The 19,772-nt window shown below is 44.8% G+C and overlaps 1 protein-coding gene across 2 annotated transcripts in view; it reads left to right on the top strand.

Annotated features, from left to right (window-relative positions):
• Nucleotides 1-19,772, top strand: part of CGNL1 (cingulin like 1) — a 169,572-nt gene that overhangs the window by 34,077 nt on the left and 115,723 nt on the right. The window contains exon 2 of one of the 2 annotated variants that reach the window (XM_061431171.1): nt 13,888-14,002. The exons of the other annotated variant lie outside the window; for it this stretch is intronic. The gene's annotated coding sequence lies outside the window, so the exon portion shown is untranslated. The remainder of the gene's footprint in view (nt 1-13,887; nt 14,003-19,772) is intronic. 2 annotated transcript variants of the gene reach the window in all.

Genomic DNA, 19,772 nt, shown 5'->3' with positions numbered 1-19,772 from the left:
ACACACAGCAAGTTTAATCCCCTTTTCACATGACAGCCCTTCTGGTATTTACATTTGGTGACAGTTTATCCTGTTTGTAGCACCCCTTCTCCTATACCTGGTGCCTTCTCATGGGTTCTTCTCCTGAAGTTACCCTGGCTAAACATTTCTGACACTAGGCTCCTGCTGATCATCCCAAGCAGAGGGAGCTTCCAAATTCACCAGGAAGGGAGATATGATGGCACCACTTAGCCGGGCTCGTTTGGCTATGGTCACTGCTGGGTAGGTGGCACGTTTGTCCTCAGGACTCGCTGCATGTTGCCCTGAGACTGTGTGCTTGGATGAAAAGACACATTTCTGCAGTAGTTAGGGGAAGTTGTCCTTAATTTCAGGGGTGTCTGTGGTATGGTTAGCTGCCCTGCCCTCCTGGATCTAGATATGTAATTTTCAGAGGTCATAGCGATCTTTTGACAGTCATCTCACAGTGAACACGTTTTCAACTATGATCCCCAAGTCTTTTTTTTTTTTTTTTTTTAAACAAGGTTTGCTTCTGTGCTTCACCCATCCTGCAGTCAAACAGTTGGTTTCTTAAGGGCCTTCAGTTCTCCTTGTTAAACTTGATTTGTTAGGCTTGACCCTTCGGTCCAGTCTGCTGACCTGCTCAGCTCCTTAAGTTTCCCGCAGTTGGTCTCTGCTTCCTGGGTGCCTGTGGTTTGGGACAGGCTTTAAAGTGAGAGAGACATGGGTGGAAATCTCATGTCTACCACCCGCTGGTTGTGTGGTTTGAGGTGAGAGCTAAGTGAATCTTCTGAGGCAACTGGCAGAGCAGGTGAGTGTTGTCTCAAGAAACTCAAGGACAAGAGGCAGCAGGTCAGGAAAGCAGAACTGGGGAAGCCGGGGGAAAAAATGTCCTCTCATCCCTGCTGTTCTCGGAAGGGTACCCCCCACCCCTCCCCTCACTGCGTGGTGTGTAGGATCTTACTCCTCCACCAGGGATCGAACCCACTCCCCCTGCATTGAAAGGCAGAGTCTTAACCACGGGACCTCCAAGGAAGTCCCATCCCTGTTTTTCTCTGAATATTAATTTTTTTTTTCTTTTTTGGGGCCTGACTTTCCCTGCCCATTTAGGTGGTAGGCAGAATAATGCCTCCCCTGCCCCCAAGATGTCTGCACCCTGATTCGGGAACCTGTGCATATGTCACCTTACATGGAGAAGGGAGTGTGACTAAATTAAGGAAGCTCAGGAGAGGGTCCTTATAGGGGAAAGAGGAAGGAGAGTAGGAATCAGAGGAGAGGCTGTGAGGATGGGAACAAAGTCAGAAGATGCTGCGTTGCTGGCTTTAAAGATGGAGGAAGGGGCCGAGAGCTAAGACCTGCAGGCAGCTTCCAGCTGGAAAAGCCAAGGGAAGGGATTTTTCCACTGAAGCCTCCAGAAGGAATGCAGCCCTGTTGAGACCTTGAATTTAGCCTTGTGAAATTTAACCTCCATTACAGTGAAAATAAATGTGTGCTGAAGCCAGTAGGTTCCACGTGCCTCCTCGACTTCACGTCTTCCCAAGGCTACCCACTCTCTTGTAGTAACAAGCTGCCCATTGCCTCTGGAGCCCCACTCTGAAGCCCTTCCCACTTCCCTCATCTGTTGTCTGCCTCAGGGCCCAGCACAGAGCCTTGGTGGGTTGGGGTCTTGGATATGTCTTTGACACCAAAGCTGCCAAGAGAAACCTGATGGTGCCTTTCAGAAATCTAGCCGTGTGACAGTAGTTCTGTGACCTCGTAGCTTTGGCAGCCCTGCCAGAAAAGGAATAAGGCCAGTGTCCAGTGAACTCTGAGCAGCTTAGAGGCAGCTTTCTTCGTGGCCTAAGTGTCCTTTCACCATGCTTGGAATCTGCTCTAGAGCCCCTGTGTGGCTGATCTACTTTGGTTCAGAGGTTGAACTATTGCTATGTGTTTATACTTGTCAAATACCAGAGGTTGGATTAAAAAAGAAATCCACAGATATATGGTTTTGATGCCTTCTACTGCATTAATGTGTGTGTGTATGTTAGTAGCTCAGTTGTGTCCAACTCTTTGCGACCCCGTGAACTGTAGCCCTCCAGACTCCTCTGTCCATGGAATTCTCCAAGCAAAAATACTGAAGTGGGTAGCAATTCACTTTTCCAGGGGATTTTCCCAACCTAGGGATCAAACCCAGGTCTCCCACGTTGCGGGCAGAATCTTTACCATCTGAGCCACCAGGGAAGCACCTATGGTTTTATACTGCAGTTGAATAAGTGCTTCCGTATTCATGGTCTCAGTGAAGCCCCAGGGTGACCCCGTGGATTGACCAATTTCTTTTCAGTTTAAGCTTTTTGTATGTGTGTGAGTGAGGGTGGGAGTAATGACATCCAGACTCTTTACATGGGCTGGGAATCCACCATCCCTTTTGATGGTCAGAGTCTGGGATGGTGACATGCCCAGTCTGTCTGCATATGTGGGCAGAAGATGTTTCTGGTTCCTTTTCCCAAGGCTATTGGAACCACAGCTTACCACTCCTTTATAGTTGTGAAAAACAGTCTCATTTTCCCCTTAGAATTAATTTTGCCCCTTCTCACTGAAGCCAGTGTCCTCACCTGACTTCCTCTGTCTCTGCTTCTTTGCATGACCTCCTTGCATGACCAGCTGGGTCTCTGCAGGTGGTCTCCAACCAGGGAATCAGATGGTTTACTAAAGTTGATTTTGCAGTTAGTTGACTGGAACTAGAAGGCATCTTCCTGGGGATTCAGTATCATAAATGGTGGCTAGATTCTAGGCCCCACCTGACATCTGTTGCTCCTGTTTCGTAGCTAAACTCTGGAGTGGTAAAGAGAAGGGGCTTTGGAGTTAGACAGGCCTGGATGGCTTGTGACTCTGTCACAGCTACCTTGGTGACTTTGGGCAGGTGACTTAATCCCTCTGAGCCTCAGTTGCCTCACCTGCAAAAGAGTGATAAGAAATAACTACCCTGCAGAGTTGCTGAATAATGTCTGAAAAGGGTTTAACATAGTAGTTGGCACTTCGTAAATGCTCAGTGATTGCTTGGTGTTGTTTGCTGTGCGAAGTCACTTCAGTCGTGTCTGACTCTTTGCGACCCCATGAACTATAGCACGCAAGGCTCCTCTGTCCATGGGATTCTCTAGGCAAGAATACTGGAGTGAGTTGCCATTTCCTTCTCCTCCTTTCCAATTCAGGGATCGAACCTGCATCTCTTAACATCTCCTGCATTGGCAGGTGAGTTCTTTACCACTAGTACCACCTGGGAAGCCCTGGTATTATTTATTACTGTATTACTAATTATGTATCTGGTTTGTTTAGTAGCACCAGACTCTTCATCATTATTTATATCACCATTTCTATGGGTAAACTGACTCCCAGGTCAAACTCTGTACTAGTCACTTGGGATTTTTTTCTTTTTTTTCTTTATTTTTTAAGATTAATTTTATTGGAGTATAGTTGCTTGGAGAAAGAAATGGCAACCCACTCCAGTTATTCTTGCCTAGAGAATCCCATGGACAGAGGAACCTGGTGGGCTACTGTCCACAGCGTTGCACAGAGTCGGACACGACTGAAGTGATTTAGTATGCAAGCATGGATGCATAGTTGCTTTACAATGTTAATTTCTACTGTATGGCAGAATGAATTAGCTATACATACCACGGTGTATTAGGTTGAGTTCCGTGTGCTCTTCAGTAAGTTCTCATTAGTTATCTACTTTATTGTTTGTTTTTAGTCACAAAGTTGTTTCTGACCCTTTTGTGATCCCATGGACTATAACTGGCCAGGCTCCTCTGTCCAGGCAAGAATACTGGAGGGGGTTGCCATTTCCTTCTCCAGCCCAGGGCATTGGCAATTGGATTCTTTACCCCTGAGCCACTGGGGAATCCCCATCTGTTTTATACATAGTATCAATAGTATGTATGTGTCAATCCCAATCTCCCAGTCATTTGGAATTAAAATATCCTCTTTTCCTTCTGAAGGTCTCAGATTGCTTGGGGGAGGGGTGGAGAGGGACCTTTTCATCCATCCATTCATTCATTCATTTAATTCATAAACCAGTTGCTCTATGTTAGGCATGCTGTGGAGCCCTGGGGCAAAATGATGAGAAAGCCCATAGAGTTCCTGTTCTCATGGATCTTACAGTCTGATAAGGGAGGCAGACATTAATTAAAAATTTTTTAAAAATTGTAGAAATGTGGAGGTGGAGCTGCTGTGAAAGAACAGTGCCTGGGAGGGTCTCGGGGGCGTTTCCCGGGTGTCTGGCTGGCAGGTCTGTGGGTTGGGTTGATGTCCTTGGGTGGCACACACTCACTGTATTAGCTGTTAGCTTGGGGCCTTGGCAGCATTGAAAGAAAGAAAAGAAAGTGAAGTCGCTCAGTGTCTGACTCTGTGACCCCATGGACTGTAGCTTACCAGTCTCCTCCATCCATGGGATTTTCCAGGCGTGAGTACTGGAGTGGGTTGCCATTTCCTTCTCCAGGGGATCTTCCTGACCCAGGGATTGAACCTCTGTCTCCTGCATTGCAGGCAGACACTTTACCGTCTGAGCCATCAGGGAAGTTCCTGGTTGGCAGCATTGGGTTCAGATCAAAGCAGGGGTGGTGGTAGCCTGGGTCCAACAGGCTACAGTGTAGGGTGTCTGCAACATCCAAGACTCTGTCAGGGTCAAGAGCATCTGTAACTGAGGAGCAGCTGGGGAGCAAAGGAGCCTTCCAGCTCTTGGGTCAGGGAGTTCATTCTTACTGGTGCTTATTAAGGGATGTTTGAAGTGGAACTTTAATTTGGCCTCTTCTTATATTCAACCCAAATAACACCCCAGTGCATGCTTCCTGTCACTGTGGCTTCCTGTGGCCAGACAAATTGAATTAATCTTTCTCCCTATAATTGGTCCCATCTCATTGCGTTTTTCACTACTTCTTTCTTGCTCCCAATCCCTTTGTAATTCCTCTTTTTCCTCTTGTTTGGTTTCTCCCATTCTGCTCTGTGACTAAATCTGCTCTTCTGTTTTTTATCCAATTAACATCCAATGACATTCTCTGAGGTGGAAGAAGAAGGGAGTAGAGCTCTATCTTTATAAGAAGCATTGGTGCACATGTTTTTTTAATGCTCCCACTTAAACTCTGCTCAGATGCTACCTTCCCTGGGGAATGTGTTTCTTCTATGTTTGCCCAGTTTGCTAGTTGTTTCTTCTCCCTTCCACAGCATGCGGTTTGCAAGTTTGTTAGTTAATTCTCCTCTTTGGCTTGTGGGAAACTGTCCACAGCTCGTAAATTTTCACCACGTAGATCACACTCTCACCCCAGCTTGCACAGGACTCTGAGGTCGTAAACCGGCTGGATGCCTCTTCAGGTAAATGTGATGTGATGCTCTGCGTTCACTGGGTCTTGGAGGATTGTTGGTCCTGTTTTTCCTGGCAGGGGGATGATCCAGGAGCAGGATTTTGAGACCTAACCAGGATGCTGTGCCCGGTGACTGAAGGACACTGGCCACCCAGCAGGCCAGAGGTGGAGGGTGAGTCACGTATCTCAAGTGTTGACTCTGGAGTGACCACAGTGACCACAGCCATGAGTCAGACCAGTGTTTTTTTTTCTTTTAATTTACTTAAAAAAACTTTTTAGAGTAGTTTCAGATTTATGAGAAAATTGTAAAGATAGTACAGAGAGTTTTCACATGCTCTCCAGTTTCTTCTGTTAATGTCATACATTTGGTCTGTCACAATTAAGAAACAGATACTGATAAACTATTAGAGTTCATATTACTACTGGTTATACAGTAGTCATGTATGGGTGTTAGAGTTGGACCATAAAGAAGACTGAGTACTGAAGAATTGATGCTTTTGAACTGTGCTGTTGGAGAAGATTCTTGAGAGTCCCTTGGACTGCAAAGAGATCAAACCAATTAATCCTAAAGGAAATCAGTCCTGAATATTCATTGGATGGACTGATGCTGAGGCTGAAGCTCCAGTACTTTGGCCATCTGATGCAAAGAGCCAACTCATTAGAAAAGACCCCGATGCTGGAAAAGATTAAAGGCGGGAGGAGAAGGGAATGACAGAGGATGAGATGGTTGGATGGCATCACTGACTCAATGGCCATGAGTTTGACTAAACTTCGGGAGATAGGGAAGGACAGGGAAGTCTGGGGTGCTGTAGTCCATGGGGTCACAGATAGTCGGACATGACCGAGTAACTGAACAACAACAAGAGTTCATACTTTATTCAGATTTGCTTAGTTTTATCTAAATTTTTATCTGTGTTCCAGGACCACATCCAAGATGCCATACTACATTCAGTTGTCATGTCTGATTAGGCTGTGATAGTTTCTGAGACTTTCCTTGTTCTTGATGATTTTGACAGTTTTGAGGAGTACTTGTTGGGTATTTTATAGGATGTCTCTGTATTAGAATTTGTCTTTTTTTTCATGATTACACCGTGGTTAAGGGTTTTCAGAGGAAGACCACAGAGGTACAGTGCCATTTTCATCATTGTATGATGAATCTTTTTTAAAAATTTATTTATTTATTTTTGGCTATTCTGGGTCCTTATTGCTGCAATGCAGGCTTTTTCTAGTTGTAGTGAGCAGGGCTTTTTCTTCTTTGCAATGCATGGGTTCTAGGCTCACAGGCTTCCATTGTTACATCTTGCAGCAGGAGGGTTCAGTAATTGTGGCACACAGACTTATTTTCTCTGCAGCACGTGGGATCTTTTCGGACAAGGGATGGAACCTGGGCCCTCTGCATTGGGAGTGCAGAGTGTTAGCCACTGGACCACTAAGGAAGTCCCCTCTGCCTATCACTATTGATCTCAGTAAAATAGGGACCTGGCTGACTGGTCATGGTTATTTATCTCTTTCTCCTTGTAAAGTTATTCCTTTTTCTCCTTTCCATACTGTTCTCTGTGTAAATTACTATGTGCAGTCTATACATAGGGAGTGAGGAGCTATACTCCCCTTCCTTGAGGGCAGAGTATCCAAATCAATCATTTTGAATTCTGCATGGGAGATTTGTCTGTTCTTTCCCATTTATGTCCTGGAGAAGGGAATGTCCTGAAGAACCCACTCCAGTATTCTTGCCTGGAAAATCCCATGGACAGAGGAGCCTGATGTGCTACAGCCCATGGGGTTGCAAAGAGTCAGATATGACTGAGCATGCATGCACGTCCCATTTATGTATTTATTCAGTCACTTGCTTATATCAGTATATGCTCAAAGATATTCATTTTCATATTTTGAATTAAAAAAAAAAATTTGGCCCATGCTGCACATCTTGGGGATCTCAGTTCCCCAGCCAAGAACTGAGCCCAGGCTACAACAGTGAAAGCAGCAAGTCTAACACTAGACCACCAGTGAAAGTGTTAGTCATTCAGTCGTGTCTGACTCTTTGCGACCCCGTGGAGTGTAGCACACCAGGCTCTTCTGTCCATGGAATTCTTCAGGCAAGCATACTGGAGTGGGTAGCCATTCCCATCTCCAAGGGATCTTCCTGACCCAGGGATCAAACCCAAGTCTCTTGCGTTGCAGGCAGATTCTTTACTGTCTTAGCCATCAGGGAAGCCCAGACCACCAGGGAACTCTTTAACTTTTATACTTTGGATTTTAATCCAATATTGTTATTCAGTTGCTAAGTCGTGTCCGATTCTTTGTGACCCCATGGGCACACTAGGCTCGTCTGTCGTCCACTATCTCGCATTGCTCAAAGTCATGTCCACTGAGTCTGTGATGCTATCTAACCATCTCATCCTCTGCCGCCCGCTTCTTTTGCCTTCAGTCTCTCCCAGCATCAAGCTCTTTTGCAGTGAGTTGGCTCTTCACATTAGGTGGCCAAAGTATTGTGGGAGTTTCAGCATCAGTCCTTCCAATGAATACTTAGGATTGAGTTCCTTTAGGATTGACTGATTTGATCTCCTTGCAGTCCAGGGGACTCTTGAGAGTCATTTCCAGCACCATAATTCAAAAGCATCAATTCTTTGGCACTCGGCCTTCTTTTATAGTCCAACTCTCATATCCGTACGTGGCTACTGAAAAATCATAGCTTTGAATCCAAGACCACTTTGTTTATTTTGTTGCTCAGGGTGTTCTAGCTTTGGCCCCTAGGCACTCCAAAGTCTCTTTGACATACCTTCATCATTGTGGCTTTTTTTTTTTTTTTTTTTTTACTTTAAAAGCCTTTTCTACTTTATAACACAGCAAAATGCTCCAGGCTTAGCTTATATATTTCCTACCCCAGTCCTAGAATCAGCCATTTCTTTAAGGAGCTCTTGTTCCTTTAGGGGGAAAATTTATTGATATTAGAAACCAAGATTTGGGCCCTAGGTATGCTCACTGCAACAGAAACATTACTGCTCCTAAGCAATCTTGGCTTACAGAGCGGGGGAAAATGTTGTGTGTATTGTGTATAAACGTATTTATAAATATGTAACCATCCATCTTTATTAAGCTAAACATGAGTTTATACTGATATCTATGGTTCTAATCTCTTCTCACAGGGATCATCCTAGTCTTCTCCCCTGGCATGTCTGTAACTCTCCACTCCAACAGTGAGAAATGGGGCTCCAACATCTGCCATCCATTTACTTGTTCAATTCCTGTGTATATATTTAGTGGTTTCAGAATTGCTAGCCCATCCCTCTGTGGGAAGCAACTTTATTGGCAACAGTGAAATAGTACGGTATTGTTCCTTTTGCTTTGGACTTGGAGACTCCACTCATTTCCAGAGTTTCTTTTTCCTTACGTGGTTTAGTGAGGTGGTTTCGTATATTTGTAATCCGGTTAGATTCTTTTAATCTTACGACTTTTTGAAAGAGAGAAATTGGAAGATAAAGACTCGGCCTTCAGGGCCCGGAGTTACAGAAAGCTTGTGAACGATTCATTTTCTTATATCTATCCACTGTTTGGTGGCTCCACGCCTCTGGATGATGGGGTTCTTACAATCTTTTCTCCCCTCTGCTTGCTTTGGTTCCTACCTGGTTGGTATGGACTGAATGTTTATGACCCTGCCAAAATAAAATGTTAAAGTCTTAATGTTTAATGATATTTGGAAGTGGGGCTTCTGGGAGGTAATTAGGATTCAATGAGGTCATGAGGGTGGGGTCCTCATTATGGGTTTAGTGGCTTTAAGAGAAGAAAGAGTGAGAGATCTCTCTCTTCATACACACACATGTGCTGAGATGAGGACGAAAGAGACATTCGCCATCTGCAAGAAGCCTGGAAGAGATCTCTCATCAGGAGCTGAATCAGCCAGCACTGTGATCTTGGAATTCCTAGCCTCCAAAACTGTGGGAAATTTCTGCTAAGCCCACTTACTCCATGGTGCTTTGTTACCATAGCCTGAGCACACCAACACACCATTATATGTAGAAATAGGAGAGGCACCCCTGGGCTGTTGAGGGGCTCTTTCTTTTAAAATTTATTTATTTTTAATTGGAAGATAATTGGTTTATAATTGTGTTGATTTCTACCATACATCAACATGAATCAGCCAAAGGTATACATATGTCCCCTCCCTCCCATCTCCCACCCCATCCTGCCCCTCTAGGCTGTCACAGAGCATTGGGTTTGAGCTCCCTGCGTCGTAGCAAATTCCCACTGGCTGTCTATTTTACATATAGTAATGTTTATGTTTCAGTACTACTCTCCCAATTCATCCCATCCTCTCCTTCCCCTATTCCCACCAAGTCTGTGCTCTATGTCTGCATCTCTCTTTCTTAAACCGAGTTCCGCTGATTCCCTTTCTGCCTTTAAACAACAAAGTGAAAGTGAAGTCGCTCAGTCGCATCCGACTCTTTGCGACCCCGTGGACTGTAGCCTACCAGGCTCCAGCGTCCATGGGATTCTCCAGGCAAGAATACTGGAGTGGGTTGCCATTTCCTTCTCCAGGGGATCTTCCTGATCCAGGGATCGAACCCGGGTCTCCCTCATTGCAGGCAGACGCTTTAACCTCTCAGCCACCAGGGAAGCCCTTTAAACAACAAAGGGACCCCTCTTTCTCCCAGTGCATCTGGGATAGGAGTTGGGTCCAGATAAGGTTCTTAGTGGTACTGCAGGGTAAAGCCTCTCCCTTGGAGTTGCCTGAGGATATCTGATGGGACACCTTTGACAAAAACCAGCAATAGAATCAAAGGAATGCTTGTCAGGGGAAGGATTATAATTACGATCTTTGGAGGAAAGCATAACATTTTTTCCCAAGCAGAGTGAGGCCAAGTGAGAGGAGGACCTGGTTTTAAAAGCAGGAAGCTGATTCATGTCAATGTATGGCAAAAACCACTACAATAGTGTAAAGTAATTAGCCTCCAATTAAAATACATTAATTAATTTAAAAAAATCAGGAAGCATGCTGAGGAGTGTTGTGGTGTGCACTCATGGGTGGTTCAGAGCTGGAATCCAGTCCCAGCTGTTGAGTGCAGTTGGCTGTACTGCACTGTGGGCTGCTCTGTTGACTGGTGGGATCTGTGGCAGGTCCTGTCTGATGAGCCTGGAGGCACTTTGTCAACCTTAACCTTGCAGTGTGGATGTGAATGACAGTCCAAATTTCCAAGTTAAAAGCCTCCCCTTCCTTGAGGCAGGTTTTTCCCCCAGGATGCTGAATGTGTGTTTTTAGCCGCTTTAGACAAGTCAGTGTCTTTGCCCTAGAACACTCTAATCACTTCATACAAATAGAGAAGTCATAGGAACGGTCACTAGCATAGGAAATAGAAAGAAGCCTGAAGCTTGGGAGAATGTGTCACCCTCGAATTTTTTTTTTTTTTAAACCCCTTAACTTCCAGGGAGGGACTTCCTTTCATTGTCTCCCAGCTGTGTTTCTTCCTTTTCCTCTTTATTTTTTCTCTTTTCTTTGTAGTGCTTTTTTTTTGTTTGGTAAATCATGTCTAGGAGTTTAAAAAAAAATTACTTTTATTGCCTGTTTCATTTCACAGTTTGGCACCTGTTTTGATATGAGTGTCTGCTTCCTGCCGCCCTCAGGACAGTTGAAGGGTGCGGGGTAAATTTATATAGGGCTTGACACCATGAATTCCACTGCTACGACCCAGAGAGTCTCCCATCGGAGAGATCTACCCAGAAAACAAATTACACTTTGGTATTTAATGCAGAATCTTTCTAAATTGAGCCCCTAGGAAAAAATGAAAACACTCAAGTACTTTCTCTTTTTGCTCTTTTGTCCTATGTGGTCATCATTTTAACCACCCAGATTAAAGTGTATGTGTTAATGTTCTACATTAGGCTAATGTCTGGAGGTTCATTGTGGACATTACCATTCAGAGTAGCTTAATGTTTAATATACAAGCATCTAGTAGAGTTCTTAGTACATAGTCTGAGTATTTAAGAGTTAATTAGATCATCATTATTATTTTTTAATGTATGTTTTTAATTTGTTTATTCGGCTGCACTGGGCCCTGGTTGTAGTATGCGGGATCTTTTTTAGTTGCAGCTTGTGAACTCTCAGGGTTTCCCTGGTGACTCAGGCAGTAAAGAATCTGCCAGCAATGCTGGAGACCTGGGTGAACTCTCAGTTTCAGCACGTGGGATCTAGTTTCCTGACCAGGGATCGAACCTGCCCCCCCACCCCCACCCCCACTTAGGGAGCAGGAACTTAGCCACTGGACCACCAGGGAAGTCCCATTATTATTATTATTACTACAAACTAAAGAACTGCTCCCATGTTGCATGTTGTGGGGCAGTAAGACAAAGAGGGGGCTTGGGACCTAACACCAGTATTCGGTGTAGGTGGAGGAAATAAACTGGAATTGCTGCTGTGTGTTACTGGCTTGGGAGATGTGATGGTGGGCATGGGAATGATCCCTGAGCAGAGATTTGGATTCTAAAAACTTGGAACTGGGGAGCTTTGAAAGTTTCTCATGTAATGAAAGTCAGGGTATGTTAGATGGTCTCTGAAAGCCTCTCTACCTTTAGAATGTGATTCTGTGTAGCTTCCCCCCTACTTGGAGTAGAAGAAGGAGGGGCTGGAGGTGAGCATTGGGAGGTTAAGGCAGCGGCCCCCAAAGTTTTTGGCATCAGGGGCCAGTTTTATGGAAGACAGTTTTTCCACTGGGGGTGGGGTGGGGATGATTCAAGTGTGTGACATTTACTCTGTACTTTATTTCTGTTATTACATTGTGATATACAATGAAATAAGCATACAACCCACCATAATGCAGAATCAGTGGAAGCCCTGAGCTTGTTTTCCTATAACTGAATGGGATGGGAGACAGTGACACCCCAAGTGTGTTGTGCTCCTGTGAGAATCTAATGCTGCCCTTGATCTGACAGGAGGTGGAGCTTAGGTGGTAATATGAATGCTGGGTAGTGGCTATAAACACAGATGAAGCTTCACTCTGCTGCTCGCCTCCTGCTATGCAGCCTGGTTTGTAACAGGTCATGGACTTCTATTGGTTTGTATCCCAGGGGTTGGGGACTGCTGGGTTAAGGGATTTTGTAGAGGAGAAGGAAAAGGAGTGACTTTTTCTTCTAGGTTGGTTTCTTTTCTCAATGTGTTTTCTGGCATTCTCAGAGTAAAAGGAGTTTCCATATGCTTCTGCAATTGGTGTTAATTAAATGCAGACCATACCTCTTCAGCCCTTCTTGGCACACCCTTATAGGTTCAGCTGCAACTCAGGATAATGGGTGACTGCCAGAGGGAGGGAAAAAAGTAATATTCCATAAAATTAGGTAAGGTCTGGCTTAGAATTCTTTGAACATAAAGGCCAGGTTATCCATTTTTATTTGCACTCTAGCCCCCTGCCCCCACTGCAAACACATCCTTGGGGAGAGGAAATCAGCACAGCAGAGATTTTGTACAGGGCTGAAAGGGAGAGAGTTAGAGGTGAGCAAGGGAGGCATCTCCGTTTTATCTTTGTGTTTTAATTTTTGTGGTAATTAACACTCCTTGAAGGGCTTCCCAGGTGGCAATAGTGGTAAGAACTCGCCTGCCAACGCAGGAGATGCGGGTTCCATCCCTGGTTTGGGAAGATCCCCCGGAGTAGGAAATGGCAACCCACTCCAGTATTCTTGCCTAGAGAATCCCGTGGACAGAGGAGACTGGTGGGCTGTAGTCCATGGGGTCGCAGAGTCAGACACTACTGAAGTGACTGAGCATGCACACATGCACAACACTCCTTGAAGGAGTTGACCTTCCTCCATTATCTAGTTATCCCACTCTGGTTGGGCTCTCTGGCCTTCCGCTCCAGTGACAAAGTTCCCAGCAAGGCCACCTTTGATCTCCATCCTGGTCTTCCTCTGTTTATCAGCAGTGTTTGGCTTATCTGAGCACTCCTTCCTTCTGGAAACATCAGCCTCTCTCAGCCTCCAGGCCACCATCGTCTCCTAGTCTCCTCCTGTCCCACTGACTTCTGCTCCTTCTCTTCTTGACTTCCTGGTGTTGGAGTGCCAAGGCCTGGACCTTCCTGTGGATCTTACTAAATGCAGATGATGATTCAGTGGATCTGGGGTGGGATGTAGGATTTTGCATTTCTTTTTTAAAAACTTAACTAATTTTTGGCTGCATTGGGTCTTCACTGCTGGGCACAAACTTTCTCCCGACCAGCGGGAGCTCGTCTCTAGTTGCGGTATGCAGGTTTCTCATTGTGGTGGCTTATCTTGTTGCAGAGCAGAGGCAACAAGAGAAGCCTGGCTTGGAATAACACCTTGACTCTTTCTGGTGAGTTTTCACCCCACTTGGATTAAGACCCAGCATCTTCCTGAGGCCCACAGACCCTCATGGTTTTTGTCCTGCCCTCTGCTCTGCCCTCCCACCCTCCTCTGCATATCTCCACTTGTGTTTTGCCCAGGTCAGCTTTCGTGCTGATTCTCCGATGCGCCCAGCACATCCCTTCCTCTGTGGCTCCAACTTGCCCTCTACTTGGCCCTAGCCTGCCTTACAGAGATCTCTTCCTCTCTTTCAAATCAGATGTTCCTGTCTCAGAGAGACCTTGCTTGCCTACTGTATCTGATGACGGACCTTCGCCACCACCACCTTGCTCTCTCTCCTCACCCCGCTCTATTTCTTCATGGCACGGGCCACTGTGAGTTACTTGCTATCTCTTCCCTCCCCCTCAACCCCCTGAATGTAAGTCTAAGAGGGGACTCTTGTCTCTTCTCGGAACTGTTCTAGGAGAGGGTCTAGCATGGCTTTCAATAGGAACTCATTAGAGATTAAATAAAACGTTAGTACCAGCATATCCTGGATGAGCTGGATGACCACTGATCTCTACCTCTCATTCCAATGCCTCGTTTATAATGGTTTAGGTTGCAGGTTATATTATAATATTTTAATTGTTGTAAACTCTTGGGAAAGAACTGAGGTGGACTGGGCACACAAGTGAGGCCGTTATACCATGAGAAGAACCAGTGTTTTCGTGGCAGCCTGCACAAGGGAATGTTTCTGCCTTGTAAGGGTGACTGTCTTCCTGTTCACAGCATGTATGGTGATTTAATTTCAGCAAAATTTACATTATCATGCATTTAAAATTCATGTTGTGAAGTTGGATTGTATTGGTTTTAAAAATCATATTTGTATTTAACATGCAGATTTGTCTTGATTTTCTTGTGTCATAAGAACTAAAATAGTCTTATATTTGCATGCTAAGTGAGCACAAAGGGCCTTGCAGAATGTTTTTTCTTTAGAGGCATATGTACATTATGCAAGCACATGAGAGACTAAATAGGAATTAATCAGTATTACAAATGCAGCTGAGGACAGGGACACCCAGGATCAGGTCTTAACTTCCCAAAGTGCTTGTGAAAAGCTATTTTTGACAAAACAGGGATAGTATAGTCTCTGAGTGGGCCATTAAATTTTAGCATGCTTTCAAGAGAGAAATTTTAAAGTACTTATATTCATATGAATTCAAAAGAATATACATACTGACAAACCCTGAAAGGCTTGAATATATAACACTTTAGTTTGTTTATATAACTGAAACTTCAAGTTCTGATTACTGATTCAATTTCTGGCTATTGGAAAACAGTATGAATTGTGAAACTTCTTACTGGAGACATCTGTATCAAATATAGATATTTAAATATAAGATAGAGATGATGTGGTTGATAGCTTTTACCCACCAGTGCCAGGGCCTGACTTAGGAAGGCATGCAGGAGAAGCTCCCAGTTCTAGTTTCTCCCCAGACCTTTGTGCCATCCCCTGGCTCCTGGAACAAGAGCAGAAGGGATTCTGTACTTAGGAATGGGGCCCACGAGGGAGACAGATTCTTGCTCTAAGGAGAAGTGATGGTTGCTCCACATGTGTTTCATTTGTGTATATGTGTTCATTTATATCCTGATCACTTATGTCATAGTCCCTTTGGGCTGCTCTAATGAAACCCCAAGGCTGGTGGCTTATAAACAACAGAAGCTTGTTTCTCATTCTGGAGGCCGAAGGTGGCAGCATGTGGTGTTCTGGTGACGCCCTCTTCTTGGTTCATAGCTGGTGCTCTCATGCTGCGTCCTCATGTGGTGGAAGGGACTAGGGATCTTGGAGTGGTGTCTCTTTTATAAGGCCACTGGTCCTATTCACAAGGGCTCCATCCTCATAATCTAAATATCTTCCCAAGGCCCCACCTCCTAATGCCATCTGCTAGTAGGGGGGAAGTATGTGTTAGTATTTCAACATTTGAGACTGGATTTTGGGAGGACAGACATGCAGACCATATGCACTTCCAGGTAGAATCTGAGGCTCTCATATTTACAAATGAGCCCAGTGATGTGGAGCAGTGAAGTCACGGAGACTAGGTAGGGCAGAAGACAGCAGAATATGAAGTCAGGGACAGGGTGGGAGTGCTTTGGGAAAGGAGAGAGGGAGCCAAGGATCGTGGAAATGTTCAGAGCATCTGAAACTTCAGTCAGCTCTTCAGTTATCTGAGTAACTGGTAAGAACATGACGCCAGTGGTTGGGGTGACTTTGAGGTCTGGGAGAGTTCCCCTCCCACTGCTGCCCACCCAGGACGATTCTGGGGCCGAAGATGGCACTGGGGAACAAAATCCCTGGTGTCATCAAACTTTGGGACCATAACTGTCTTGAAGAACAGACCTGAATTGATACATGTGGGACTCTGCTGGGTTTCTATTTTGTGTGTTTATATTTTGGTTTTGGTCGTACGTCGGGATTTTGGTTCCCTGACCAGGGATCAAACCCTGGCTGGTGAAAGCTCTGAGTCCTAACCACTGGACTGCCAGGGAATTCCCATAGGTTTCTATTTTAGAAGGCTAATTTTAATTTTATTTTTTAATATTTTGGATGACTTCACAGTATCATCATCTTTTTGTTTTTAATAGTCACACTGTATGATACTCAGGCTTCTGTGGACGGTTCCAGATGTCTGTTATTCCCAGTACAGTGTTTCTGGGTCCCATGGAAACGACTGTGATTGATACATTTTTGAGACTGGGTGGTTTGTGAATTGATGCCCACAGGGATGTCTCTGGACCCTTCTCTTCCAGGGGGCTCTGGATTTTGTAATCATTTGGACAAGTTTGTTCATGATGCCAACTCCCTCAGTCTTTTTCCCTGATGAGGACAAAGATGGACAGATTTTCCTGGTTTGATCTTTTTCAAGGACCAAGAAGAACTACTTTGCAGAGGGTGTCACATACCTTCCAGGGGAGGATGTTTAGCTTTGGAATTCACTTTGCAGAAATCCTCTTTGAAGAGGCTCCAGGAATGAGGCTTGTTACAACTGGCATTGTTGAAATTCCAGAGGGTTCCTTTACTCCCTTTAGGAGATGCTTGATAACCCCAGGACCTAATTTCTACTTTTGGAACACACGCATCTTGTGTACGTGGCATCTAGAGGTGGGAAGAAGAGCCACAGTAATGCTGACAATCAGAGTTTAGTGTTTTAAACGGTGATACACATTCCAGTTGGAGGTAGTGGGCTTGCGAGAAGGGAAGGCATGGAGATTTGTTATGGAAACCCTTGGCTTTTTTGTTTTACTTGTTGAAGTTTTAAAAGGGATTCAGAGCTGTTTGAATCATACATGATTTATTAATTCTTCCATTCATTTATGGGTGCTGGGATATGGCAAAGAGGAAGGCCACCCTGAGGGGTGACACACCCACTGAGTTTGGATAGACAAAAGACACCTCTGCAGTGGGACATGGTGATGTGTTCTGGTTCACAGACATCCAGCGACCATGTCAGGATAACTTCCAGATGCTGTGCAAGTGTTAGTTGCTCAGTCGTGTCCGACTCTTTGTGACCCTAGAGACTATAGCCTGGCAGGCTCCTCTGTCCATGGAATTTTCCAGGCAAAAATATTGGAGTTGTCATTTCCTTCTCCAGGGTCTCTTCCTGACCAAGGGAATCAAACCCCGGGTCTCCTGCATTGCAGGCAGATTCTTTGCCATCTGAGCCATCACGGAAGTCTACCAGATGCTGTGGGAAGCTGAAAGATGAAAATGTGGTTCCTGCTCAAGAGAGTGAAGGTCTTAGGGACAGAAGGTCTGGGTCTTACTCCCGACACTGCCCCCAAGCCAGGTTTGAGACCATGGGGGCAATTACTGTCCCTCAGAGCTTATGCATCTCAAATGGGAGGAATTATCAGTAGACTCCTCACAAGTGGGGCTGCAAGGATCTGACCAGATAAGATGATGTAAGGGAGAGCCTGGGGTGGTTGCACCCTGGCTGGCCCATGGGGTCACACAGAGTCAGGCACGACTGAGTGACAGCACACAAACGGACTGATGGACGGTAACTGCATGTGTGTGGTGTTGAGGGGGGCTTTTGAAGTTAAAATGCAACGACAATGCTGTATTGATATGTTTTGTGCTCAGGCTCCATATGGAAACTGTAGCACATATGTCATGGATCTGTTATGTCTGGTTAAGAACTTGTCTGTGGACCTGGCAACATAAAGACACGCGTTTATTCAGTCAATAACTATTTATTAAATTTCTACTCTGGACATACCACTGTGCTTTAGATTTCTCAACCCTCTGGTTTCTTAATTAGTTAGTAAATTATTTCAGGATGCTGGTGGTTAATGCTGTTTGGTTAACCAGTGGGGTTTTTAGCCTCTGCCTCAGAGGTATTTAAAAACGTTTTATGATCAAAGTCAGCTTTCTTGTGGCCATAAATGCCACACGGCACTTCTTTTTCACTTATTATTTCCTACTTGATTTAGCATACAATCTGTGATTTAATTTTCCCAAGTACGTTGTGAAGTCACCATTAATAATCTGACTTTAGAGATAGGAAAACTCTCAGAGAAGTTGTTTAACTTGTCCAGAGCTGGAATTTAATCTGAGTGCAGTGTTAGACCCATTTCTGGCCCCTGCACCTGGCTGTTCTCTCCATTACTGGTCTTCAGAATTGCAAACTTGGTGTCTTAGCCTTGCCTTGGTGGAAGAACTTTAAAAAATTTATTTATTTATTTTTGGCTGCTCTGGGTCTTTATTGTTGTTCAGGCTTTTTGCTAGTTTTGTCAAGTGGGGGCTGCTCTCTAGTTTCGGTGTTCAGACTTCTCATTGCGGTGGCTTCTCTTGAAGCTCTGCAGGCATGCAGGCTTCAGTAGCTGCAGCACGTGGGCTCAGTATTTGTGGCTTGCAGATGCCAGAGAGTAGGCTCAGTAGTTGTGGTGCACTGGCTTAGCTGCTTCGTAGCATGTGGGGTCTTCCCGGATCAGGGATCGAGACCCATGTCTCCTGCATTGACAGGCAGATTCTTTATCACTGAGCCACCAGGGAAGCCCTGGAAGAACTTTTAGAAATAATTTCAGGGGTCAAGAGGGGAAGAAGGATGAATAACGTTTCTGAAACATTTTTTGGATGTGAATTCTGATTTCTTTTAGACCATGTGAAGTATAAAAGACCACTGAATTTTAAAGGTAAAGTGGGGAATATGAAAGAGGAGTGGGATCAAAACCAACAGAAGTGGAGCAGAGACTGATGTGGTGGGGGACCATCCATGGGGTGCGGCCGTAGAGGGCTGCACCTCAGAGGTGAGGTGAGGATCCCAGGGAGGCCAGCTTGGTGCCCATGCTCTGCCCTGACTGTCATCCAGGTAGTGAGTCCCTGTGATCCCTGATCTTCAGACCCCTGGTTGATTCTCCAAAGTCTACAACCATAGTATAAAAGGAGCCTTCCTACAGGCTTTTCTTTTCTCTTTGCCACCCTCCCTTTTTGTGCAAGGTGACTTTGAGGGGAAGCTACAGCACTCAGTATTGTAATCTTCCCCCACCACCCCAGGTAGAAAAGTTTTGGTCATCATGCTCATTTTAGGACATTCAAATCATACTTAAGTCTGTAAGGTAGACAGCCACTCTGCCATCATTTTCAAGCCTCAGCCTATTTTTGAAATTGTTTTCTCAGGGAATTCAGAAGACTTGTGTGTGAGACATTTCCTTTGAAATCTTATAAGTTTGTTTAGTTTCCTTTATTGTTGTTTTTTTTCCCTACAGAATGGATGGATGGAGGGATTGATAGATAGGAAGAAAGAAATAGAAAGAAAATAAAGCTTACTTTAGGCAAGGCTGCCTCTTTCTGTCCTGTTTGGGAGTACATTGAAAGATTGGCATGCACTTTGCTTTGTTGTTGACTGTTCCACACTCTGATTTTCACTTTTATGTTGCTGAGGGTCTAATGTGGCTACTCCTGCACAAAATTCATTCTTCCCACCAGTCCTACAGGCAAGTCCTTTTGGAGTGAACATTTTGTCCACTCATAAGAGGTGTTAACTTGTATTGTCAGACTGGCAGTGGCTTCCCTCTGAATGAGGCAGTCACCAAAGCCCATTCAGGGGAAATTAATTTTTGGTTGGTGGCTCATTTCTTATTTTCTGGAATGACGTTTATGACTGT

This window comes from Bos javanicus, chromosome 10 (genome assembly GCF_032452875.1).
Source record: "Bos javanicus breed banteng chromosome 10, ARS-OSU_banteng_1.0, whole genome shotgun sequence".
In the NCBI taxonomy this organism is placed as follows: domain Eukaryota; kingdom Metazoa; phylum Chordata; class Mammalia; order Artiodactyla; family Bovidae; genus Bos; species Bos javanicus.
Note: the sequence above shows the minus strand (reverse complement) of the source record. Positions and strands in the feature narration are given on the sequence as shown.